Source organism: Alosa pseudoharengus, unplaced genomic scaffold (assembly GCF_046254945.1).
Source record: "Alosa pseudoharengus isolate Yale_2024_CS ecotype anadromous, Long Island Sound unplaced genomic scaffold, YU_APseudo_1.1 YU_APseudo_1.1_scf_5, whole genome shotgun sequence".
Classification (NCBI taxonomy): Eukaryota; Metazoa; Chordata; class Actinopteri; order Clupeiformes; family Clupeidae; genus Alosa; species Alosa pseudoharengus.
The window spans coordinates 3,706,965-3,733,306 of record NW_027468837.1 but is presented as its reverse complement, the minus strand read 5'-3'; the positions used below and the strand labels follow the sequence as shown (position 1 = coordinate 3,733,306).

General features: G+C 41.4%; 1 protein-coding gene and 1 long non-coding RNA gene across 3 annotated transcripts in view; both read left to right on the top strand.

Annotated features, from left to right (window-relative positions):
• The first annotated feature begins 3,428 nt into the window (after positions 1-3,428).
• LOC143104772 (uncharacterized) lies at positions 3,429-3,891 on the top strand. The gene is made up of 2 exons (XR_012983129.1): positions 3,429-3,559; positions 3,804-3,891. It is a non-coding gene; the product is annotated as an uncharacterized LOC143104772 (long non-coding RNA).
• A 10,357-nt stretch (positions 3,892-14,248) lies between these two features.
• ip6k1 (inositol hexakisphosphate kinase 1) overlaps positions 14,249-26,342 on the top strand; it is a 52,988-nt gene continuing 40,894 nt past the window's right edge. For both annotated transcript variants that reach the window (XM_076268487.1, XM_076268486.1), the window contains exon 1: positions 14,249-15,549. The gene's annotated coding sequence lies outside the window, so the exon portion shown is untranslated. The remainder of the gene's footprint in view (positions 15,550-26,342) is intronic.

Below are 26,342 nucleotides of genomic sequence, written 5' to 3'. Positions count from 1 at the left end.
CGCCCCGTGTCGCGCAACTTTAATGCTTTGGATTAAATTTCGAAGCATTCACGTGGGTGTGTGTGAAATGAAGCTTCGGACATCACTGGTCATGTGATTATAACAAAACGAATCAAGCTCCGAGACAAAGCTTCACTCTAAATTGGTTAATTTCTTTGATATTCAGATGATCCAGAACGCGGCGGCGCGCCTGGTCTACAACCAACCCAAGAGGGCACATGTTACCCCGCTACTCATCCAGCTACATTGGCTACCTATGGCGGCCCGCATCAAATTCAAGGCTCTAACGCTTGCCTACAAAGTAGTCTCCGGTTCTGCTCCCACCTACTTGAATGCCTTCATACAGACATACGCTACCTCCAGACCGCTGCGCTCCTCAGACGAACGACGTCTAGCTCTACCTCCGGTACGCTCAGGACAATCCAAACTTTTCTCATCTGTTGTTCCTCGCTGGTGGAACACACTGCCAGTTCCTACAAGGGCAGGGACATCCCTCTCCATTTTCAAAAAACTCCTGAAGACCCAGCTCTTTAGAGAACATCTCCTCTCATAGCAACACTTACAACAAGTCTTGCTGATCCTAGCACTCACCAGCCGTCTTAAACTGACACGTAACTGTTAAAAACAGCACTCACTGATGCACTTATTCTTACTGTACTCTAATGTTTTTTAAATTGTCCTAATATTGTTGAGAATTGCTCTAAACTTAAACTGTTTACCATGTTGTTAGTCGCTTTGGCTAAAAATGCGTCAGCCAAATGTAATGTAATGTAATGTAATGTAATGATACACGCCTCAAATCAGGGGGTTCACGGGTAACATCACTAGACAAAAGTGATGACGAGCCCCTAACTGGGCAACTTTAGCAAATTTTTACAATTCGAACAAAAAAAAATACCTTAACGAATGTTAAGGGTTGTTTTAAAGACATGTTTGTGCATGCCCATAGCCAGCAACTCTGTCAACAGTCAAAGGCGATTCTAAACGAGTCAGAAAATCGAGACAGGACCCATTGTCAAAATTTCAGTGTCCACCATTCTAGTTAATCCAAAACAAACCAGAAAAGGGACTCAAAGTGCCGGAATCCTTTAACATATAAAGCAGGGGTTCTCAAACTTTTTCTGTCATTCCCCACTTTGGAGGTTGAGAATTTACAAACCCCACATGACCCCATTAACCAAGCAAAATGGTAACTTACAATATTTTTTGTCCGCATTATGGCTCCATGTTATATTTCCGGCCCCGTTCCGCTGGTTCCAAGTGTTATTTTAATTAATATGTCGGTCTGTTTATAACTTCTATGTTTGTGTGTGATTATTTTGTTTTGAATCTTTAATCTTCCTTGTAAAAAATGGATTGTTAACAATGGGCACAAAAATTCCTCTGCTACATTGCGCCCCACCTGCCATGTCTCTGTTCCCCACTAGTGGGGCCCACCCCGCACTTTAAGAACCACTGATGTAAAGAATAAAAACAAAGCAATACGAATGGCATGAAGAGCAGTAGGATATAGCTATGTGTAAGTACTTTACAGTAATATACATTTGTGAATAAATAAATAGAACACTATGGGGGAGATAGAGTATACCCTACAATTGTCCGTAGTGCAGAAGGATAGTGCAAATGTCCGTTGTGCGGCTGTTGTTGTCTCTGTCAAGGTTGCCATGGTCATGGACCATACTGTAAAAAATAGTCATGGACACCTCAACAAGCACAGGCGAGGTAATGAAGAGAGGGAAGGAATAGTGCAATATATAGGTTAAAGATTTAAATATAAATATAGTGCAAGGCAGTTCAGTGCAATGATTAAAATGTATTAATAATAATATTGTAGTTGTAAGATTGAAGTATTATACATGAGGTAGATGAGCGGAACAGTGTTTACTGACTTTGTTCAGTGTAAGGATGGGAGCTATTTCTGAGCGTTCAACAGAGTGACTGCCTGGGGGAAGAAGCTGTCTTTGTATTGGCTGGTTTTGGCAAACAGTGCCCTGTATCGCCTACCAGAGCGAAGGAGGTTGAACAGTTTGTGACCAGGAGGGGTCTGCAGAGATGTTTGCTGACCTTTTCCTGACCCTGGACCGGTACAGGTCCTGGATGGAGGGAAAGTCAGCTCCAATGATCCTCTCTGCAGCCCTAATTGTCCGTTGCAGTCTGGCCCTGTCCCGTTTGGTGGCTGACCCAAACCAGACAGTGATGGAGGTGCAGATGGCAATGAATGATGGCTAAGTAGAAAGTGATCAGCAGCTCCTTAGGCAGGTTAAACTTACTTAGCTGTCTTTTCTGGATACAGTCAATGTGGGAAGACCATTTTAGGTCCTGTGAAATGGTTGATCCCAGATTCTGTTGACTCACTCACAGTCCTTGGTGGCCCTGTCAGTGCTTTGTAAAATGTTGCATTAAGACCACAAAAAGTCTACACGAAATAATGAGCATCTGAGCTAACATTCATTCCTAAACACCCACTACACTCTAATTTCAGTCTTCAATTTCTTGCATTTCAACAAAGGTTTTTCAAGTAAGGAAGAGCATGCTTTAGGCTTTAAAGGCTTAAAGTAATGATCATGATCATATGATCATATTTGTAAAATGTTTTGCTTGCATAAAGGGGGAGTCATTAAGCATAAACTGCTCACAATGGTTGTGGCAATGTACAGAACAAAGACCTCTTTTATTCATACTATTCTTTCTATTCTATACAACGAAACAAATTACTGTATGAAAAGCTTTTCTTTAGGAAACTCGATAGTTAGGTCTATTCAAATACATAATGCCCCATCTTGATTAGAACCTTGTAATGGGAGAACAATTTTACATTGTGTTTAAAAATGACTATTGGCCGATATATCGTTATCAGTTTTCGAAAAACTCAAACGCCGAAATCGGTATTGGCCCTCAAAACCCCATATCAATCAGGCTCTATAAGGAGATGGAGACAAATTGGCACGCACCTTTAACGACTGTTAAAGGTTTGCAGTTTTAGTAAGCGGTTCGAGGCCCTTAATTTTTGCGCATTATGATCTCATTGGTTTCTGCCCCCAAAAATGAACAACGTCTGAAGTTGGGTCATGCCACCCAGATAGCAATTTCCTTTGGGCCGGATCCGCATAAAAGCCTTTAGATCCGCCTGTAGCGGACATACGGTAATCTGACTGTGGGCCAGGTCTGCTCCTGATACAGGTTTCAGCTCTGCTAGCAATGCTGTTTTATCACCGGTTTACAGATTTGTCCCAGGTCCAATTTCCGCAACTCAACTGGAAGTCATGAGATGCTTTTAAAATACAAAACACTGATTTGACCTAAAACCTGTGATACGGATATAAACCGAAGGACCATTTTTTCACAGCAGACCCAGGTGGTAATGATATTAATTAAGGTGCTGATTCTGCTAAATTGACTGTGTCAGATCTAACAGTGCTATGAGACAACCCCATATTCTTTCCACGCATGCAGAAGTCCAAGCAGTAACGTTAATCAAGGATCTTTGGTTTGCTCACTATCAATCTTTTGACATGATTTGCCAGCCTGGGGTTGGACTAGGACAGCCCAACTTTTCAAGGTAGGTTATCTGCTTTTTATCTGTTTTATTCAGAGACAACAACAAGCAACCGAGCGATTGATAACTTTAAGGTTATACTTTCCAGCAATATGGGCTAGCCTACTACCTTAGCCATCACAACAACTATTTTGGAAAAAACATTGATAACGCTAACAGGATCACTGATGATAAAAAACGAGTGTAATTGTGACTACCTATTTTCAAAAAGAAATAAATGGCTAATGTTTATTTTGTGTTGTTTCAGATTGACCATGGAGATGACTGAGGAAGACAGCCTGAATATCGATGGGAACAGTGGAATTAACACGACTTAAACTTTGTCTGGGATTGCACTTCTACAGCCAGGTTGTTGAATAAAAAAATAATTAGACACTTATGTGTAAAGTTTTTTTTTACCCCCCTTTTGTTTGTAGCCTAGCTTATGTTTATCAGTTGAGCTGTTGGGAAAACGTTACGAACTTTAGCCTGGGTGAACCTATAACGAACCTGTTAGCAAATGTGTAGCAAACAGATTTTTCAGGATAATTAGGCCTAATTACCAATCACATTTCACATGTCAAATAAAGGCAGCTGATATCTGATAAACGGATCCGTACCACACACAATAAGCGGACCCGTATTGCATATGATAAGCAGATCTGGAACACGTCAGTAACACAGACTACCATATGGAACTGGGCCAGTCTTAGCCCTTATTGGTACCAGATCCGTCAAACGGATCCAGACCAATTTTGGACCGATGTGCGTTTGGACGCCGGATCAGGTCCATTATGCAGATCCGTGCCGGACGTTGAGGTAGGTGTGGCCCAGTTCCGTCCCAGTGTATGTTTGCTGTCTGGGTAAGGAACACCATGGGCACAGCAGCACAATGATATCATGCAGCACCTGAAAATAGTCCCTGTAAGTTCAAGTTGTATTGTCATGTACTTATAAAATTAATTATAAGTAATGAAATTCTTAAAGGGATATTCCACCATTTGGGGAAATACACTTGTTTTCCACCTCCCCTTGAGTTAAACAATTGAGTTTTACCTTTCCCCAGTTCATCCAGCCGTTCTCTGAGTCTGACAGTATCACTTTTAGCTCCAGCTCATTGAATCAGATTAGACCGTTAGCTTATAGGAGAGATGCTAACGGTCTAATCTGATTCAATGAGCTGGAGCTAAAAGTGCTAGCCTGGTGTTACCATCCTACGTACTTCCGGCCAAAATTTGATTTCAGCCTCGCACGTAGTCTGGCCCAACAGACAGTATGCGGTTCGCGTATAACCGCGCCAATCAGCGAACAGTTGAGTGATGACGCGGAACTTGCCTGCCGAGTTGATTGTTGTAGTCCAGCGAAGCTTGTAGTTCAACATTATAGCAACAATGGCGACGGAGGAAGAGACGCTAGAAGCTATCCGCGAAGTTGTCTCAACTCTCGAGGGCATCACGCAATTAAAGCAGGAACAAGAGGCTTGTCTTGTAAATTTTATAAATGGCAAGGACGTCGTAAAACTCTCCTTCCAACTGGCTTTGGAAAAAAAGTTTGATTTATCAGATGGTGATTAAACCTAAACGCACAAGTGTACTACATGCATCACTACTTTTCATGTTTTCAAATAAACGTTTGCTGCTCGTTATTCTCCCCCCTACTCTCAAATTACCTTTACAAAATCAATGCGGCCTACTTAAGGAATGGAATGTTTGCTACTAGCTACCCTACCCTACCGAGCGGGGCTCAAGGCGAGGCTGTGTGTCTTGACGTGAGCTAGCCGGTTACCAAGCGGGGCTCAAGGAAAGGCTGCTGTGATTGTGCTTGACTGGGACTAGCGGTTACTGAACTGGGCTCAAGGTAAACCGCTCCGTGTTTGACAGAGGCTAGCCTGTGGCCGAGCTGGGCTCCAGGCGAGGCTACCGTGCTTGTGGACAGTAACGTTAGCCAGTCACCGAGCGTGGCTCAAGGTAGGCTGCGTTGTTTTATGCCGAGGCAAGCTCCAGGTTAAATAACACGTAGGTCGTCAGTACAACTTATCCGAGAGTGTAGTCTGAATAGCCCGTGGAGAACAAATTAAGCTCCGACGAAGTCACCGGGCTGCGTAGAACAACAATCGTCTGATAAGCGGCGAGAAGAGATAACAGGGAAAACTGGCGTGTGACAAGAGCTGATATAATCTCGGCGACGTGACGCTTTTGGTGTACAACTCTCGGTCTGTGGCTGGTGCAAGTTAGAGATATATCCACTACGAAGAGACTGCCCTAGCGGCCAGGTAGCCTGCATACTAGCCAGCGGTCTGTTTACTACTAAGAGCAGAAGAGCCTGAAGCGGAAGTGGTAAGCGTAAAAGCCTGAACGTCATTACCAAACGTTGCTGATTGGTTAAGGGAACTCCAATGATTTCAAACCTCAAAATAAGCATCCGCCCATTACGGAGACGGATTCTTATTACTTTGTTCCAGACTGTATGACGAAGAGAAATCGTAGTCACAGGCAGTAAGGGCCAGGCTATAAAAGTGCTACTGTCAGACTCAATTGTTTAACTCAAGGGGAGGTGGAAAACGAGTGTATTTCCCCAAATGGTGGAATATCCCTTTAAGCTCAGGAGCCAGCTCAACTTCGGAGAGGTTCGGTGTGATAAAGTGTGTTGAAACATGATACCGAGTGTGAACTTTCGTCTCATAGCACATCTCGGCTTTGTCCCCTGCACTCCGAAATCTGGCGCTATTTAGCCGATGCTACCAACAGGTTTTCGTTGGGGGTGCCTCGGGCATCAGACTAGCCATGCAAATAAATCACTGTTTTACACCATTTACGAGGCTCAAAGTATCTCCACGTTTCATTGGTAGACTTCCGAGGGCCTTGACATTTAAAACGAGACATTAAGAACTTTGAAAAAGCACTGGTAGTTTATTTACAAGACGATTTATACAGACAGTACCTTCAGGAAGTTTACCGTTCGCCACCATCTTGAATTTAGTCACGATAAGTCGAGCGACGAGTACGAATGAACAGGTATGATAAGGGATCAGATTCCAAAAATAATTCCATGGAAATGCATGGATTCCAGTTCCCTTGCGTCCAGACCACCCTTCCCTGATAGCACAGGGGCGTTGAATCCACGTTGAATCAACCTCCGCCGCTTCAAACAAACGTGGATTCAACGCCCCTCAACGCTCCTTTGCTATCTGGGTTTGTAGAGCTTTGCGATCATGAGCGGTGCTATCCCATACTGTAATGTTGCCGATCAGGATTCTCTCAATGGTACAGCGGTAGAAGTTGGTCAGTATTTCACCGTCCATACCAAACTTCGTCAGCCACCGAAGAAAGAAGTTGTGACCATACCTATATGGTGTGACCAGCTCAGATCCTCACTGATGTAGGCTAACTTCCAGCAATGTTGAGCTGCAGCAGACGAATTGGTTAGTGACTGGATTAATACGCCTGAATGCCCTATTGTGCAGTTTGGATGTAGGCCTATGAATGTGAACAATATATACCCTTCTCCAGTAGCACTATGCCACCTTAAAGGAACACGCCACCCAAAATCAGTAGTGATATATGTTCTTACCGTAACTTTCACGAGTTGAGTCGTACCTCTCCCGCGTCGGTAGGTGCACTCAAACGCTCTGTCGCGCGGCGCGAATGTGTTAGCATGTTGCTATGCTAGCGGGCTCTGCCGTGGCCGTAGAGAGAGGCACATAGCAGTATTCAAACACCTCCACGTTTTACCTACTTAAATACAGTTGCATGAGTAGTTGATGAAAAATGTTAGGGCACACAACATGAAACGTGACGATTTTCCAAGCGAATAAACATGAGAACTACAATGTGTGGCGCAATAGCACTTGGGAGTACTTCGACCTAGCGTGGTAATATTATTAACACCTAATTGTAGATCCTATCCACCACAGAGTTTAGAATCCATGCTGGATTGACCCTCAGCCTCTCCCTCCCCTCTGAGCGAGAGAGGCACACACACTAGAGATGCGCTGATGGGCTATTATTTCAACCATAACTGCATAGCAAAACTTATCATCCATCAGCCATCCATCAGCACTAAAGTTTGTTGACCAATTTTCAAAACTGCACCCGCCATCCGCTGGTTGTTTTAATGTAGGCTATATGGGTGATGCAGCGCTGGTGAGGCTAGAAAGCCCTTGCCTGTTCTAGAAAGACTGATCTAATGCAGCAAATATATTAAAAGGCAAAAGTCGTACATTGGCTAGGCCTATCCCCAGAATATCAGCAGCAAACTCAGTCTCTGTCGCGCAAAACAGTCTCCAAATAAAACGCACATCGGCATGTTGCCTATTCTGCCAGCTTGTGACAATATATCGTCCAAAATGCTTGATTGCATTGCATTCTCCACATTTTTAGCTACATTTTCATGTACCACATCAGCATTTTTGTTCAGTGAATCTTTTGTAAATTGCTTTACAATTACCGTCGGGCCTATAGGCCTATTGCCTGGCTTGCCTCAGCTTCGGTCACGTCCTTTTACAATTTTATCATTGTAATAAAAAACGCAATTTGCCACATAATTTCAGCATGCTCCTGGCCTACTAATTAATGCCTATTGTAGGCTACTTTATTTTTTGCAAAAAGAAAGAAATCCTTGATAAAATAACAAGTCATTCACATTATAGGCTACTTTACACACTGTTATGTCAGGTTGACTGACAAGCCTGTTCTGAAGACTCCCATTCATTTTGACTGCACGAGCGCGTCTTTTTCAGACAGACATCGCAATTCATTTTATAGCCTAGCAGGCCATCGGACAAATATGACGCCTCGATATTAAAGAAACTCCGACTCCATTCATTCTGAAAGTCCACCGCACAACAATGCAACGTGCATGTTCACATTTTTAGTAACAACCGCCAAACTTGCTTGCTTGCCTTACACATCTAAGTTTTCCGACTATTTTTCTTACCTTCTTTTTCCGCTGTGGATGTTAGTGAGTTTGTAGAAGTTTTAGCTCTTACGTTCTGAACATCTCGCACTGCCATCGCCCGATGTCATTTCTTAGTCATATCACTCTCTGTCTCTCTTTTAAATGCCTATTCCCTGAATGGTAGGCTACAATTATGTGTTTTATATATAGGCTAATATCTAAGCAAAATAACCCAGGCAGTCTCATCTAGGATATAACACAGGTTGAAGTTGGTTCTATTTAGGGAGGTGAACATCTGTAGATGACTCAGAAATGACATCGGAAGACAAGGAGTGAATATGGCAAGAGGCAAGCCGAAGTCTGCTGACAAGGGCCCGACGGTAATTGTAAAGCAATTTACAAAAGATTCACTGAACAAAAATGCTGATGTGGTACATGAAAATGTAGCTAAAAATGTGGAGAATGCAATGCAATCAAGCATTTTGGACGATATATTGTCACAAGCTGGCAGAATAGGCAACAGGCCGATGTGCGTTTTATTTGGAGACTGTTTTGCGCGACAGAGACTGAGTTTGCTGCTGATATTCTGGGGATAGGCCTAGCCAATGTACGACTTTTGCCTTTTAATATATTTGCTGCATTAGATCAGTCTTTCTAGAACAGGCAAGGGCTTTCTAGCCTCACGTCAGCAGCGCTGCATCACCCATATAGCCTACATTAAAACAACCAGCGGATGGCGGGTGCAGTTTTGAAAATTGGTCAACAAACTTTAGTGCTGATGGATGGCTGATGGATGATAAGTTTTGCTATGCAGTTATGGTTGAAATAATAGCCCATCAGCATCTCTAGTGTGTGTGCCTCTCTCGCTCAGAGGGGAGGGAGAGGCTGAGGGTCGATCCAGCATGGATTCTAAACTCTGTGGTGGATAGGATCTACAATTAGGTGTTAATAATATTACCACGCTAAGGTCGAAGTACTCCCAAGTGCTATTGCGCCACACATTGTAGTTCTCATGTTTATTCGCTTGGAAAATCGTCACGTTTCATGTTGTGTGCCCTAACATTTTTCATCAACTACTCGTGCAACTGTATTTAAGTAGGTAAAATGTGGAGGTGTTTGAATACTGCTATGTGCCTCTCTCTACGGCCACGGCAGAGCCCGCTAGCATAGCAACATGCTAACACATTCGCGCCGCGCGACAGAGCGTTTGAGTGCACCTACCGACGCGGGAGAGGTACTAGTGATGGGAATTACGGCTCATCTTAAAGAGCCAGTTCATTTGGCTCAGCTCAGCAATGAGAGCCGGCTCTTTCGGCTCTTAAACGGCTCTCTCTAAAAAATAATAATAACCTGTTGAATAAATGATAATTAAATGGATTTGTAGGCTACTACACTTTAATTGAAATCATTACAATAATTAAACACTTCATTGGATGCTGTGAAAACTTGTATTTATTAATTCATTTATGTATGTAATGCTTAGGCTATAAAAACATTCATTAAGTAACAGTAACAGATAATATAAAACAGATTTTTTTAAAGAATTGCAATTGGTGCACCCCTAAAAAATGCCTTTATTTTGTTGAGGAGTGAATTATTTTCCTGGTTCCTACGCAAATTATATAGTTTCAGCAGGGAACATCTCTGAAATTAATTGTCGCATGCAGAACTCTTGGTTTGCGAACATTCTAATATTGTGACCGTAGCCTATTCCTCAACAGGTTAAGAAAGATTAGCATTGAGAAAAGCTAAAGTTTTCAGCTTCGATCCACTAATCCTGTTTCTTCTCTCCGTAATGATCTGTCCCGCTTTTGAGAAGATTCTCTCTGAGGGGACCGATGTTGCTACGATGCAAAGTCTGCCTGTCATTACTTTTGTGAGGCGAGGGTACACTGAAGCCTTGGTTTCCCACCAGCTCAGTGGGTCTGTTGACCTTGGGATGAGGGGCTCCTCAAGGTATGACCGGATTTCTAGCATGGCATCTGCTGTGGGGTTCCTTCTTTCTATGTCTCCTGTTGCCCTTTGGTCAAAAAAACTCCACACAGCAGTGCATGGCTCCTCGATAGCCTGTGCTCCCTCTTCTCTTGTTTGTGACTGCTGGCTGCTGAGACTGCTTCGAGCTGCTGCTGTTGTCACTCTCTGAATTGCCTCCTCAACAGCTCTGCTGTCATGGAAGGCCAGCTTTTTGAATCTTGGGTCCAAGATTGTTGTTTCGGCCAGTATGGGGTTAAACTCCATTCTGTGGAATCTTCTCTCCATTGAAGCACAGAGCGCATTGACCAACTCTATGACCTTCTCCAAAGTTACTGTTCCATCCCTCTGGAGTTTAGCAGTAACTCGTTGCAGACCCTTACAGAGTATGATCATCTTGGAGGCTGTCACATAACTATAAAAGGAGATAACAATAATTCAACAACATATTTATGAACATATTTATTATATTTATTAACATATTTATTCAACAACATATTTATGAACATATGTATTATTTATTGAGGCAAATTCACAATAAGTGCTTATTTAAAGTAGTTTGGTATATATATATATATATATATATATATATATATATATATATATATATATATGCTATATATTTTCTTCTCCTTTTCTTAATTTAGCCTATGTTGGACTTTAATAATGATACTTTGACTGTGAATCATAATCGCAATTACTTTTATTTTGTTTTATTTTTTCTCAACATTTAGGCCTACAAAATAACAAAAGAACATTGCCTGCTGGGAAATCTGTTTGTTCAGTCATTTTTTAGCTCATCAATTCTGATTGTTGACTACTAAGTGCTAGGCATAGTGTTCCTTCCTGAAGGATTGTCCCAGCTAACCTATTTAAGCCTTCAGCAGCGTGGTGCTCAAAAAATAATAGAAAATAGGGAACTGGTTGTGCGCAAGTCCAATTTGCTTAAATTAAATCTATTTTTAAAAATGGCTCGTCAAGAGTTAGCGCTGCCTAGCGTTAGCAATGTCAACGATACCGGTGACCCAGAGAAGTTAGCCTATAGGCCTACACCTGGAGGCTTTGTTTGGGTGGATTACCATAGCCTTCTCTCCAACGAGAGTGACATAGGACTTTTTCTTTTTCAACTCTATTGTTAACGGGTTTGCTGAGCTGAAAGTTAACTTCTGAACTGGTGAGTAGCCTATGTGTTTATTTTATTATTTTAACTAATTGTTTATCAGTTTGTGGTTCAATGGCCACTGTGCCAGGAGAATAGGCTACTAGCCTAGCCTATTCATCTGCTATGTTTACTTTTTGATTTGGCCATCGTTTTGCTGTTGCTGTAAATACATTTGTCCGTCCAGATTAATGGATTATTAGCGTTACGTTTTTGAGTGTAGGAGTGCACGTTTACTGTTCGTGGATCTAGTAATGATGTGCGTAGCCACGGGCGGGCCTGGACGGGCCTATGCCCGTCTACTTGTCAGTCTCGCCCGTCCAATTAGAGGGCTTTCCGTCGTTTACGCTCACCATCTAAAAAAGACGCGCAAATCAACACTGCGCTGGGAGCTCAGGAATCAGCGAACAGCCGCAGCTCCGTTTAATTGTCAGGTGTAATGAAATGCGTTCATATTCCACTTTTTATGTGATAAACGTTGCATGCCTATGGAAAGGTTTTGTGGTGGGATTGCCCAATGGTCAAGCTGTTTCATGCACTTGAATTTGTCAAGTTTTGTGCTAGGCCTATATAAATAAATCTGATTGATTGATTGATTGAATTTGATTTTAAAAACACCAGATTATTGTTTACAAATTACAGAGTGAGGATGTTCTGGGATATCCCACTAATGTCTCTCGAACAAACAGAAACAAATACAGAATTCCATAAATAAATCGTCTACTGTACCTGTCCGCACTGATCTCCACAGTCACCTGGTCGAAAGGCTCCAGAACAGCACAGGCCTCTTTTATCTCCAGCCATTCTTCTTGGGTCAGTAGCTCAATGTTTGAATTCATGATAGCCAGTGTAGATACGATGGCGTCTTTTGACTCCATTGCCCTTTTCAACATATGGAAAGTGGAGTTCCATCGGGTGACGCAGTCCTGCTTGGGCCGAAGGACAGGCACCCCCATCTGCTTCTGGGTTGACTTCAGTCTCTCCGCGGCCACAGCGCTTTTGTGGAAGAACTCCACTATTGCCTTTAACTTATCAGTGGTGGACTTCATCACCTTTAGGCTATCTCTTACTATTAAATTTATAGTGTGTGCAACACACGGAAGATGGCTCCACTTCAGAAGTCGGATTGCTTTTGTGATGTTTGCAGCATTATCGCTTGAACAGCAAACCACTTTTTTGTCAACCTCCCACTCTTTCGCCACTCTATTAAGTTCGTCTGCAAGGTTTTCGGCTGTGTGCCTTTCACTGAATTCAAAACACTCTAGAAGAGACGACACTGTTTTGTAATTTTCAATGTAATGACAGGTTACAGACATAAATGAGGTGGTATTCCTTGAAGTCCAACAGTCAGTGGTCAGGCACACTGCTGTTGCATTTCTCACTCTGTCCTTCACTGCGCTGTGCTCTCTTTCATAGAGCCGTTGTACTGTTGAGTTGGAAAGCGTCTTCCTACTTGGGAGTACGTACATGGGATTGAGGGCATGCGTAAACTCAATGAAACCACGATCTTCTACTATAGAGAATGGTTGGAAATCAGTCGCGATCATTTTAGCTAACTTCTCATCTATTACATTTTGCCTGACCGGTGTCATTGCCTTCGGTAGATACTGAGTTAATGAGCTCTGTTGAATTGGCCTATTACTGCTACCTCCAGATGTGGCAGCCGCCGCAGCAGGAGCAGCGCATACAGCGGTTTCGTCAGGAGGAGCATCCCTGCGTCCTTCCAGCTGTTCTGTAGGGTGCACCAACCTTAAGTGCCTGTGGAGGTTGTTGGTGGATCCTGCCCGGTATGAAAGTTTAGAATGGCAATGCCTACATTCCGCTTTTGTATTGTCGCCGATGCTGTTGAAATGAAGCCAAATACTGGAGCGTTTACGTCCACCGTCCATCATTCTGTCAGTTTTTCTATCTATTGTTCCCGCTTTGTTTTAGAATTCTATTTCTATCTATTGTTCCCGCTTTGTTTTAGAATGTTGCTTATTGTCTTTTGTGATTGGCTGCTGTCATATTAAAACAATGTGTGAGAAATGTTGGGCAGGCATACATTTATTTTATTAAAAGAAAAACAGAACAAGCAGAGTTTTTGCAAATACATGACAGCGGTGTGGTTATGTTTAATATTATGCAAACGAGTAGTGGCGTAAAACGCGATCGGCAGCCTATCATCTCAGCGCAATGTCAACGTTCTAAACATGAACGTCAATATCTACGGACGGCTCCCAGAGGTGAGCCGGCACCCATCGTTCATTTCAAAGTGCCGGCACATAGAGCCAGCTCGTTCACGAACGACACACCACTAAGAGGTACGACTCAACTCGTGAAAGTTACGGTAAGAACATATATCACTACTGATTTTGGGTGGCGTGTTCCTTTAAAATGCACCTGAATAAAAAAGGACCCCCCCCCCCCCTTCTTACCTCAGCACTCCCAAGTCAAAATGAGTTCCCATCCCAGCCTGATTCTTAAACCAGACTCATTTACCCCCTTATCCCCCCATAGATAGATAGATAGATGTTTCTCAATGGTGGTCCCCCCTTAGATAGATAGATGTTTCTCTATGGTGGTCCCCCCTTTTGTCTCATGTAGGCTCAGAAATTAGAATCAGTAAATCTATCGATTTTTCCGGAAGCATTTCGCTCAACTCAGCAGGCTGCATCAAAATAGTATCCCCTGTCCAGAACCACCACTATTCCCATACTTTCTTCCTTCGTTAATGTTTGTTGCGAGACGAAGTGAACCTGGTGGAAACCGGGACCCTGGGATCCAGTTTACAGTTCATTGTCAGGTTAGCTAAAGCCTAGTGGAAGGGAGAAGGTCCGAACAGTAAAGTGCTCTTTAGCGCGACAACCGAGTACCTCAGGGCTGTTGTCTGATGGACGTGAGTTTGCGACGTCAGTTACGTTAATAAGCAAGCTAACGTTAGGCGATCTCATCCAAAGTTAACGGTTGTTGGTAAGCGATACCGACGATTTTACTAGGTATTATAAACAGTTAATATGAACTAAGCTAACTTAATGTTAGCCAAGTAACCTAGATGCTAAAGTTAACTGTTAACGTTATATATTGGAAGGATAGTTCTACATCTCCCAAAACTTTGTTTATTTAGAATCTAACGTTATGGTTAACCGATTAATAGATTTTTTACGTCATATTGGCTATTAAGTTAAGTTGCTGATGCTTAGCTTGTAACTGTTAGCGTTGGAATATATATGCGTGCGAGCCTAGTCATTTATCAGACAACACTAAGTTAACGTTTATTTACGTTATACTGTGATAGCTAACGTCATTGAGCAAGAGAGCTAGCTAGTTAGCCGAGGTTACTCATTTTTGCCTGTGTGGGTTACTTCTAGCTAACGTTAAGGTTACTTCTAAATCATGGTCGTCCGAAGAACAAACATTATCACGAGCAGATGAAGACACCATATCATTTTGTTTTCGTTATATGTTATTGGCGTGTGTGCTAACGTCTGTCTTTGTATGCACACGCAGGTCAACACTAGATAGTGTAACGTGAACGTCAAGGACTCGAGACATGAGTTGGCTAACGTTAGCTGGCAAGAATTAGCCTTGTCCAGGCTTATCGAAACAGAGTAAGTTGCCTGGCCAACATGTTAGTAATACCGAGGTTGACAATTGATGATGTCTGAAATACTTCTAACGCTACTTGTAAATATCATTGTCTAGCGCTTTAACTGTAACAGTTCTAGCTGTCACTTGTCGAACACGTCGCATCTAGTGAATGATTTAGCTAACCTTACATATTTTCTTAGCCTCTGTGGCCTTCGGCTAGCTAGCCAGTAGCCTGTGTAACGTTAACGTTAGCGACTGCCAGGCATCTGCATCCGGCTCCGTCGCAGCAAGGTTGTTTTTCTCTATCCGATTTTTGTGAAACAGTGGAAAGGATTCATCATCCATACGTTAGTGCACACCTGGAAACCTCTTCAATTAATTGTCGAAACGAAGGACAACAGTAGAGATTACTAGCGTGGTAAGTATAACGTTACAATCACAATGTTAGCTAATTAACGATAACATGAACTGTTAGCTGCTTGGCCTGGGCAGTAGTTCTAGTGGTGCCTCACGTTGGTTCTAGTTGTTGCCGACTGTTTTTGCACTGCTCCGAGAGCTGTATTGTACGTTACTCTCGATCACTCCAGCCTAACTTTGAATGGTATCCCTCAAGTTAAAGCATTTCATGTTGACACCGTTGGCACATGTTAATTCTCAAAATTAGTCAATATGGTCCATTCCACGGACGCGTTTACGTTAACGTTAGCGTGCTAACGTGTACCTGCAATTAGCTAATGGTGAGGCTGCTAGTGTAAAGCGTAGCTAGGTCATGATGAGTGTTTAATGTAACGTTAACTTAACTGTCATAGTGGAGTTGACTGGTTCATGGTAAATGTTTTACAGTAACTGCAACGTTCGTTTGGTTCCTCAAGAAAGTTTGTCAATGTGGATATCATGCATTAGTGTGTGGTTTTAAGGTTTGTTAGAACAGGGATATAACCCCCATTTGACATCATTAGTGATGGAGTTCATGTTAACCAATTACGTAACGTTAATTCGTTATATATATTAGGCCTACTTGTTCTGGTATCAGAGTGGTTTACTGAATTGTGTGTACCTAAGATCCTCTAGAACTGTGTCGTTTAATGTGGCACACCGTCGAAAGCGTCCACTCAGACTTACCAATCAGAGTTCATAACATTAGCTTTTGCATGTTATTAAGTTAGAGCATCTTCGTATTGCGATATAGAAACATGATTTAATCGACGGTTTTACCTAAACTATACTGTATGCAAACATCATGCTCTTCGTTCAAGCACAAATATCCGACTGGAGGTCATTACGTAAGGTTCACTATGGAGAAGAAATTGGCTTGGGGCTGACAAACCTTAGACACATTGGGCATTTTTAAAATTTTAATTATTTTATTTTAAATATTTTTTGTTTATGTTTTAGGTGCAGCATACTAAAGGCATAGCAAGATATGTTTGCGTGTAATGAACTGACATTGTTTTTATTATAAGATTATTTTTCATCTTAATTCAATGTACTGACACTGTATGGTATAGTGTAAGCTGATATGAGACTTTGATTAAGCTTCAAAGAGAATTAAAGCATCCCAATATGTCTGAAGGAGGCTAGCTAACAAGTACTAACATTACTTGTCTAACATTACCTGTCTTGGCTTTAAGCACTTGATAATGAGACACTACTCTACTTGTCCCAATGGAAATGTCTGTTGGGGATGTGAGAGAGCATATGGAAGGTTGTTGGTTTAGTAAAGGTGGCTTGCACTGGCACTACAGACTGTTTAAAAAATAAAAATAAAAAAACAGAGTAAAGTGCTTCTTCTCATGACACTATGAATGAAGGTTGTATTTGTGCAGGTGTCATCGCACAGTACAACATTGTATCCAGAGTCTGCCACATCTTCTTCAGGGTTTTTTTAAATCAAAAAGGAGTGTATTAGGTTTTTTAGCAATCCTGTGAACTGTTGTCTTGGACAGTTTTGTTAGTGTACTAGACCTCAACTTGACCTGCCATTCCTGTTTAGGTCTACTGCTGTCTCATGTACATTGCAAACTGTGGTCACCACTTATCTTCCTGTTATTTTCCTATTATTTTCAGAGTTTGGGCAAGTTTGATGGTGGATAGTTGGGGCAGAAATGTTGACCAGGGATGCTGAAACCTTTGCATGCTATTGTAGTTCCCTTTCCCCTCTCTGCTTGTAAACAAGACTGTCATTCTTGCAAAGAGGCTTAGCAGGGTCAACCCTCTCACCTTGTCTCTTGCTTATCCACTCATTCATGCACACACTGGATGCATCATTCCCTTTCTTTGTGGTCTCTGTTTAACCCCTCTTGCACTGTGCTGGCTAATGCATCATGTTGCTCAGTCTGCTGTACCTAATTAGTTTTGGTCTAACAGAACTTTTCAGTACCACCAACTCTTACACTAGGACTGTTTTTGAATTTGGCGGTATTAGGCTAAATGTAGTGATGGGGATAGCACTGAAGCAAACCTCCGCACACTTATATGCTTAATCCCCTGATCCTCTGGGCTTGAAGCAATTGTCCCTGCTAGCCTGGCTGTGTGTTTGATCAGAGGCTGGCTGCACTCATACCTCCCACAAATCCTTAGATTGAAGTGTAATAGGTGCGGTGAAAAACACTGGCTGCTGGATACTCTGCCCTTTGTAAGTATTGAATAATTGAAATGTGGAAGAACTGAAGCAGATTTCTTCAGGCTAGAAACTTTGCCTCCTCTCACTTGTTATTATCTTCTATGCCTCCTTGGGAGTAGTTTACATGGTCTGCGGAGAAGTTTAAACTTTACACCTCACTTTTGGCTCTGATCCTTTGTAGTTTTAGTAATTGTTTTGTTCATTTTTCCCCTTTTCTGACAGTATTGTCAATCCAATACTTTGGTTTTTAAGGTATTAGCAGCAATCCTTGACAAATTGGACAGCTAGCCTTATGTTTTCAGATAAAGATGGAAGGATGCACATTTTGCCATTGTTGATGTTTGGTGCTTGAACGCCACTAAGCATAGCTGCTTTATGCAACACTAAACCGCAAGACCACAACACTTATGTGTATTCCACTCTGTCATTCAAATTTGCTGGATGATGCTGGGTTCTCTGTTCTTTTCTTCCAGCTGCTCTTTTAACAACTTCTAAACATTCTACACATGCTTAGTTCCTCTGGTATGAATGCCACATACTTTACCAGATCTGTGTCTGACAGATGACAACATGGCAAGTTTTTTCTATGGGATGTCAAGCTATTCAGCTGTTTGATGTACTTCATCAGCTGTCAATGGCTTGTCTTATTAGAACAGTTGGCACTCTTGGCGCTGCTTAACCACTGGGACCACTGTTGTTTTATGTACTTTACTGTTTCTGATTGTGTGCTCAGAGATGGTTAGACCCCTAATTTGAAAGTGCAAGGTACACATGCACCACAGAAGATGTTAAGTTCAGACATTAAAACTGCCTTCAGCTGAGGCTTAAGTAGAGCTAGAGCCTCTATTGGAATGGGATGGATAAGTTGTTAACACTATTTTGAGAGAATGACGTTGAATTTGTGCTGTTTGAGCCAGTCAGACCAACAGAAAGTCTGACGTGTACCGGGGTGGCATATAATTATGATTTTGGCTATGTTTGTTTAGAATACAGCAGTTTTCAGTTATGAAGATATTACATTCTTAAATAATTGTTGTGAAAAAACTGCCACAGCATCAACACAGTTCAAATATGCAACGATAAGCATACAAGCAATAGCCTATTATTGAACTGGGACAGGCTTGGTGTGAATGGTCAGTTTCACTATAGTAGTGTCACAACAATCATCAAGGTGTATAATGTCTTGTCTTATAAAAGCAAAAACAAACACTGAAGTTTCTTTTCATTTTTATTGCCACTTGGCCTATATTTTAGACAGTGACAGTTCACCAGTAAAATACAAAACTCACATTTGGCTCATGTTTGTTAAAGATTATGTGCTCATGCTTGATATTTGTGTTCTGTTTTTCTTTTTGTCATGGTGGCTTTGTTTTGCTTCAATAGCTTGCATGAAATCATTTAGTAAATACGATTTTAATCCACTGTTCTTCTGCAGTAAGTTAATTATTTTTAAATTCTTCTGCCCATATCCAGGACACTCGTTAACAGGCTACATTATAGCTGGAGGGGAGCCTACAGTGAAACTGTCAGTGTTTGCTTCTTTTCTTTATGGTCAGGCGTGTTGGTTCTAAAAGACATTCTTGGAAGGATCTTTCACTACTCATAAACAAAACAGTCTTGTTCCTAGTGACCCAAGATGGAAATAGCTACTAATCTTAGCCTATCTGATGGCACTGTACTGCCACTAGGAGATGTGATGTAATGGTCAGAGCTTCTCAAATCCTATTTGCCTCCAGTGTGTGACACACACATTTGAGTACACTGGAAAATGTTGAAAGATGACGTGGAGATTAGTGTTCATGGAGGCTTTCTGTGCAGCCGCCTCTACTGATCAGCCGCTCTGACATTACCAGACACAGTAACACCTGACCTGTAACACCTTGTGTCTGCCAGACTGCTGGTTCTATAGAAGGGCAACTTTTCTAAGAAGACTCGTTGGCGTTTTGGCAAAGGGAAATGGCACAGAAGAGAGTTTAAGTGAGGTGTGGAATCAGAAACGTTAGCAGGCATCATGTGTGTCTGGCAATGGCCAAAATCTTTATGGGTAAAGCCTTTCATGTCCATATTTTTGGTATGGTGTATTAAATGTGAACTCACAGAAATGTGCATTCCTGCTTTATTGCATCAGATCCCATAGCCATCTAGGCTAGTGTTTCACTTGCAAATTGTGATATTGGTCACTTTCATAGTAGTTCCCATGATTGTTTAACTGAGCCCAAGCAAAAACACATTAGAAAATAACAGTAGGATAACCTTAGGTTGCAGTAGACTGAGTAACCCAGTGTTTAAAATGTCTATCTACATCATGTAACCTCTGGCCTATTTTGTATAATGGACTTATTTCACCTAAGAGAAAACTATGTGTCATAACCACACAACAAGAAATGTGACAGAAAGCAGCTAACCTAGCAACTCCAACAAACATTATAATAATAATAATACATTGTATTTAAGGAACGCCTTTCAGGACACCCAAGGTCGCTTTACAGATAAAACAAATAGAAGGGAAAAAAATATATATATATCAAAAAAGGAGAAATTCATTTAGCCCATTTAGCCATTATGGCCCTGTCTGTATGCTAGCTTTGCTCAGCCACCCTCAAATCATGCTCCTCTTCCCATGGTGGTCTCCACTCGCCCCAGTGGTTGGGTTAAAGTAACTGCGGACACGGGGTAATATTACAGAGCCAGCCTCTTATTGTTGATGTGTCATAACTCCACATCACTGGCGAGTTTTATCTTACAGTGAGTATTACGAGAGCCAAGCCTAGGCCACTTATTTATGAAGGTGTACCAGACCAACCCTCTCTTCCTTGCTTGGAATTTTAATATACCAATCGCCCAGCCCTAGTTGGAAGATCTGTTACAGACTGAAGACCTTCAGGAGATCTATTGAGTGCCATTCTGGTTCAGTTGTTTCACTGGGCTTTTAAACACTTTACTAAAAAGGGGAAGGGAAGGTAGACGTCTAGGAAGCATTTGTTTTGGTCTGAGTTGCTGATCTAGTGCAGCATCTTGTGGCACACAATATAGGGCTGGGCGATATGGCTGAAAACTATCACAATAGAAGTGTTTCATATCAGTCAATATCGATAGTTATTGATTTTTTTTAACCTGTGGAATAAGGACCAGATGAAAAATGTTCAATTTAAACACTTTTATTTTAAACTTAACCTTCCTCTGATTTTAATTACCTCAGTTATCAGTCAAGGCAAACAGGGAAAAGAAATGTCAACATGAAAAACACTCAAATAAATAAATGTAGGCCTACACATAAGTCTGAATGAAAATTAAAATCACAATGAACACTGAACAATTAGGCTACCTCTTCATATTACAGTGTTTTTCTGCAGGCAATTTGTTAGTTAAGGTGGTGGCTGTATAACATTAATTAATTACATTATAATTATATATACTATTATATATAACAAGACAATTATAAACTACTGATATATCACAATCGTTTTATCGCCCAGCCCTAAAACAAATTTAATTTGTAGATCCTTTAAGTTAGCAGAACTTGAATTTAGTTCTTAATTGAAGAATGAATGGAAGATTTTAAGTTTGCATGAGTCATGATGAAGCCTAGATATTAATCCGTTTGTCATCATAACTCGGGGAAAAAACAGTTACAGAGGAAAAAACAACTTAAAGATCCTTTAAATTTGTTTTTAGTGTAAAAAACATCTCACTTCCTGCTGTTTCTAAAACCGGTTTCCAAATGGATACATGAAGGTTGTTGAAGGATTTGACCCAGGTAGGTGAGGCCTATATTTAGAAATTCTTATTGGGATAAGACTCATGTCTGAGACATGTCATGGTTGGCCTCTTGGGCTGGTCACAGACTTGTGAGGTCAGCATTAGTTGGATGAAGTGTTTCTCATGCAGATTGATCTCACTTGCTATGGTAGTGGTACTGAAGGAGGTTTAAAGCTGGGGTAGGCCCAGCCAGACTAACTTTTTACATTGGTTGCAACAGTGTACCTGACTTTCCGTTTAGGTGCACCCGATATTTGTCACACAGTTGCAACAATAGGGTCAGGGGTAGGACTAAATGTCAGGAGTGGACCACATAGAGAAGAGGTACTGTTTCTAGGACTCAAGCAGAAGTCTAAGCATGGGCACCCCAGTCACCCCCTTGATGTAGTCATTGGCATGTTTGAGTGTATTGGGTACAGACAAAATAAAAGGGGCAGCCGTGGCCTACTGGTTAGCGCTTCGGACTTCTAACCGGAGGGTTGCCGGTTCGAACCCCGACCAGTAGGCCCGGCTGAAGTGCCCTTGAGCAAGGCACCTAACCCCTCACTGCTCCCTTAGCGCCGCTGTTGTTGCAGGCAGCTCACTGCGCCGGGATTAGTGTGTGCTTCACCTCACTGTGTGTTCACTGTGTGCTGAGTGTGTTTCACTAATTCACAGATTGGGATAAATGCAGAGACCAAATTTCCCTCGCGGGATCAAAAGAGTATATATACTTATACTTACTACTTAATAACTATCTACCGTAATTTCCCAACTATTAGCCGCAGCTTATACTTTGATTTCAGCTGTCCTCGGAGACCCCCTTATAGATAGAGAGGCCTACTTTGCATCCACTGTTGTAGAATGTGAGTGAGGGGGATGCTGCATATGTAAGCAACACAGTTAGATGCAACATTTTATTGGTGCAACCAATTATTGTTTTGGTCATCCCAGGAGCCATGTGACCCATTTGTGTTTTTTTGTGTGTGTTTGTCTCTGAACGCAGATGTTCTTGCCTGACAAAATTCCACTCTCACAGTTCTTCCCCAGATGATTTTCTGCCTGTAGTCTAATTCTTTATCATAGAATAAAGAGCCCTGCATTGAGGCATTTGTGAATTTAGCAGCTCATCATGAAGCTCATTTGACTGGTCATTGTTTTCTAATCTCTGGTAAAATGATTATTACTTTTTGTCACAACATAATGTCAAATCTGCTGAATAGCAAGACACATACTGGTGTTAAATTAGGCTATAGAGTAGAGTATGGGTGTTTGTGTGAGTGCTTACATCTGTTTTGTTTAATGTAGGGTACATTGTGTTGGCTATGCCTGTTTTCAATTCAGCTCTCATGGCAATGCTACTGAAGCTAATGGCAGAACACTTGGCACAGGAACATTGTCTTACTTTCAAACAGATCATCTGTCATGTTGCTGTTCACAAACTGAAACCTGCACTCATGCTTCACTCATGCTCATACTTCCTGTGGTAAACATTCACCTGATGGTCAGGACAGCTGGTTGTAGGTCAGGCTTTACAGCTGGCACATTGTGAATCCTTTACTAGTAATAAACTATAGTGCACCCAGTCTCCTTATTTAGTCCCCCTGAAATGTTTCCCATTTTGTTATGTTGTAGCCTCCTGCCTCCTTTCATTTTGTCATTGGCATATTGAGTGTAGATTGAATTGAGGGGAAAAGGGCACGTTAAGTAATTTCTCTGAATACTAAACTACTCTAAAATGAACCATAATGCACATGTCAAATCTAAGAGTTAAATCAGAGTTTGTTTGAATGAGTCCCTCACCTGTCATGCTAAATGATTTGGGCCCTTGTAACAGCATGCAGTCTCAAGCCCTTTCATCTTAAATATGCAGCTGTGTGCTTTCTACCTTGTAACCTTCAGTACTGCTATTGTTTTTGTTTAGTTATGTAAGTTGACACCGTGCATGAGCAGTGGTGTGTGTGCATGCACATTGGCACTGAAAGATCAAGCTCATAATAGCAGTTGTTGCAGTAGGGGTGTGTGAGGGACCCAGCCAGTAGTCTGCGGTCTTCTCTGCTCTATTGCCTAATCCCATAAGGCCCATATCACAGTGTTCCATAGTAGCACACGTGAAATGCCTCTTATCCAATAACAAATTGATAAATACTTTAACTGGATCTAGCTGTTATAATGGTATAAATGATGATTTCTGAAGACCGGGCTGCATGAAACTTGGTGGCCATGTAGCCCCACAAGGATGACTTTCACTTTGATCCATCTGATCACACGTGCACAAACAAACACAAACAAACACACACACACAATATAGGCACATGAAGACACACACGCACACACACACATACAGCGGAGAAAAAAGTATTGAACACGTCAACATTTTTTTCAGTAAGTATACTTCCAGAGAGGCTATTCGCATACAATTTTCTACAGACATTAGTATTAACTTCCAAAAAATCCAAAAATTAATGTCCCTAAGTAGAGTTATGAGTAAAAAAGTGGAATGGCACAGGGAAAAAGTATTGAACACACTAAGAAAAAACAGTACACAAAGGCTAGGAATGGCAAGGAACGAGCTGGAATCTATACATAGTTAGAGAGTAAATATCCATCCTATCTGTGCAAATTAATGTAAGCTGGGTTAGTACATATTGATGAGCTATAAAAAGGTTTTTCGTTACCAAGTTGTCACAAGAAACATGTCATGATGGGTAAAAGCAAAGAGCTCTTCCAAGACCTTTGCAACATTATTGTTGCAAAACATATCAATGGAACTGGTTACAGATGCATTTCAAAACTTCAGAATCATCCAGTAAGCAGTATTGGAGCCATTATCTGCAAGTGGAAGGAACATCACTGCATCATCAATCGGCCATGCACAGGATCTCCTCACAAGATTTCTGACCAGGAAGTCAGAAGGATAGTCAGAAGTGTAGCCTAAGAGCCAAGGACCACTCCAGAAAGACTTGGAGGCAGCAGGTTCAATTGTTAAAGAGAAAATCATAGGTAATGCACTCCACCGCCATGGCCTCTATGCACGCTCACCCCACATGACTCTATTACTGAAGAAAAACATGTCGAAGCTCATTGAAAGTTTGCTACACAACATTTGGACAAGCTTATGAAATACTAAGAGAATGTATTCTGGTCAGGTGAGAGCAAAATTTAACTCTTTGGATGTCATACTACACACCATATTTGGAGGAGAAATGGCACTGTGCATCACCCTAAAAATACCCTACCAACAGTGAAGTTTGGAGGTGGAGGCATCACGGTGTGGGGCTGTTTTTCATCTTATGGTACTTGCAGACTTCATACAGTTGAAGAAATGATGAATGGAGCCATTTTTTCTGGGAGAATCTTGCCATCCACCAGAACAATGAGGATGAGACATGGCTAGACCTTCCAGCAGGACAATGATCCAAAGCATTCAGCAAAGGAAACTCTCAATTGGTTTCAGAGAAAGGAAATTCAGGCTCTGACTTAAATCCAATTGAACAGTTTTGGAAGTTACCTAAAGATCAGGATTTACAAGAGGGACCCCTGGAATCTTCAATATTAAAAGAGTATCTGTTTAAAAGAATGGGCCAAAATCACACCTGCCTTGAAGCTCTCATTACAAATAAAGGGTTTTTCCACAAAGTATTTAAAAAATTTCAGTAGGCCTGTTCAATACTTTTTTCCTGTGGCATTCCACTTTTTTACTCATAACTCTACTTATGAACATTAATGTTTGGATTTTTTTATGTGTGGATTACCTAAATTAATACTAATGTCTGGTGAAAATTTCATGCAAATAGCCTCACTGGAAGTATACTTACTGAAAAAAATTTTGACGTGTTCAATATTTATTTTCCCCGCTGTACACAGGCACATAAACATACATACACAAGCACACACACACACATACAGAGGAACATAAACACACACACACACTCACACACAGAGAAGAACGCACACAAAAGCAAACACACGCACACATTCATTTACATACACAAAAGTTGCAGTAGTAGGGGATGGAGTAGCAGATGAAGACAAATTGACAAGTGATTTATTTTTGCGGAGAGAATGTGCAGGACTGAGTGGCTGTCATATTTTGTATTGCTCTGCAGTACATCTAGTTATAAAACGGATAGTTCCGGTCTTTGATTGAAATTGTCTCAAAGCTGTTGTAAAACACTAAAAAATTTAAAGAAGCACAGTCACAGTACACCTCTGCACACTGGCCAGTAGCTTATGATAAGACCTAGGCCTCAGGGAAAGGTTTTTTTATGTTTTAGCCTGTTACACCAGGAATTAGTGACTGGCATGTGGGAGCGTGGCATCACGATGGTTGCTTCCCATCGTGATGCCTGTCAACCATCACGATGGACGATGATATCGTCCATCGGCACAACCCTATTCTATAATTCGGGGTACATTTCAATTGTAGAGAGAAACCAAGAAAATGTAATGAGTTTTTATCATTAAACTTTTTTATAGTCATAGAACACACAAAGTTAACATGACAAGTAGAGATGCACCGATATGGAATTTTAGGGCCGATAACGATAACCGATATTTATTGGTTTGTTGTGGCCGATACCGATACGATAACCGATAATATTACTCTTGAAAAAAAATTGTGAAAAGTGATTTGGGGAAAGCATTTAATAAGCATAATTTTATTGTAGTAATTTTACCTACCACCAAATGATGGACAGAACTCATAATAGTCCTCAATAGTACGGCAGTCAACAACATAACAGTAGCCTAGCCCTACAGTATGTGTGGCTCCTTTAAGTGAACCTGACGTCAGTGAATTGCGAGTGAGTGGCTAGAGAGTTTGAATCGTTTTCATTTAGGACTAAACG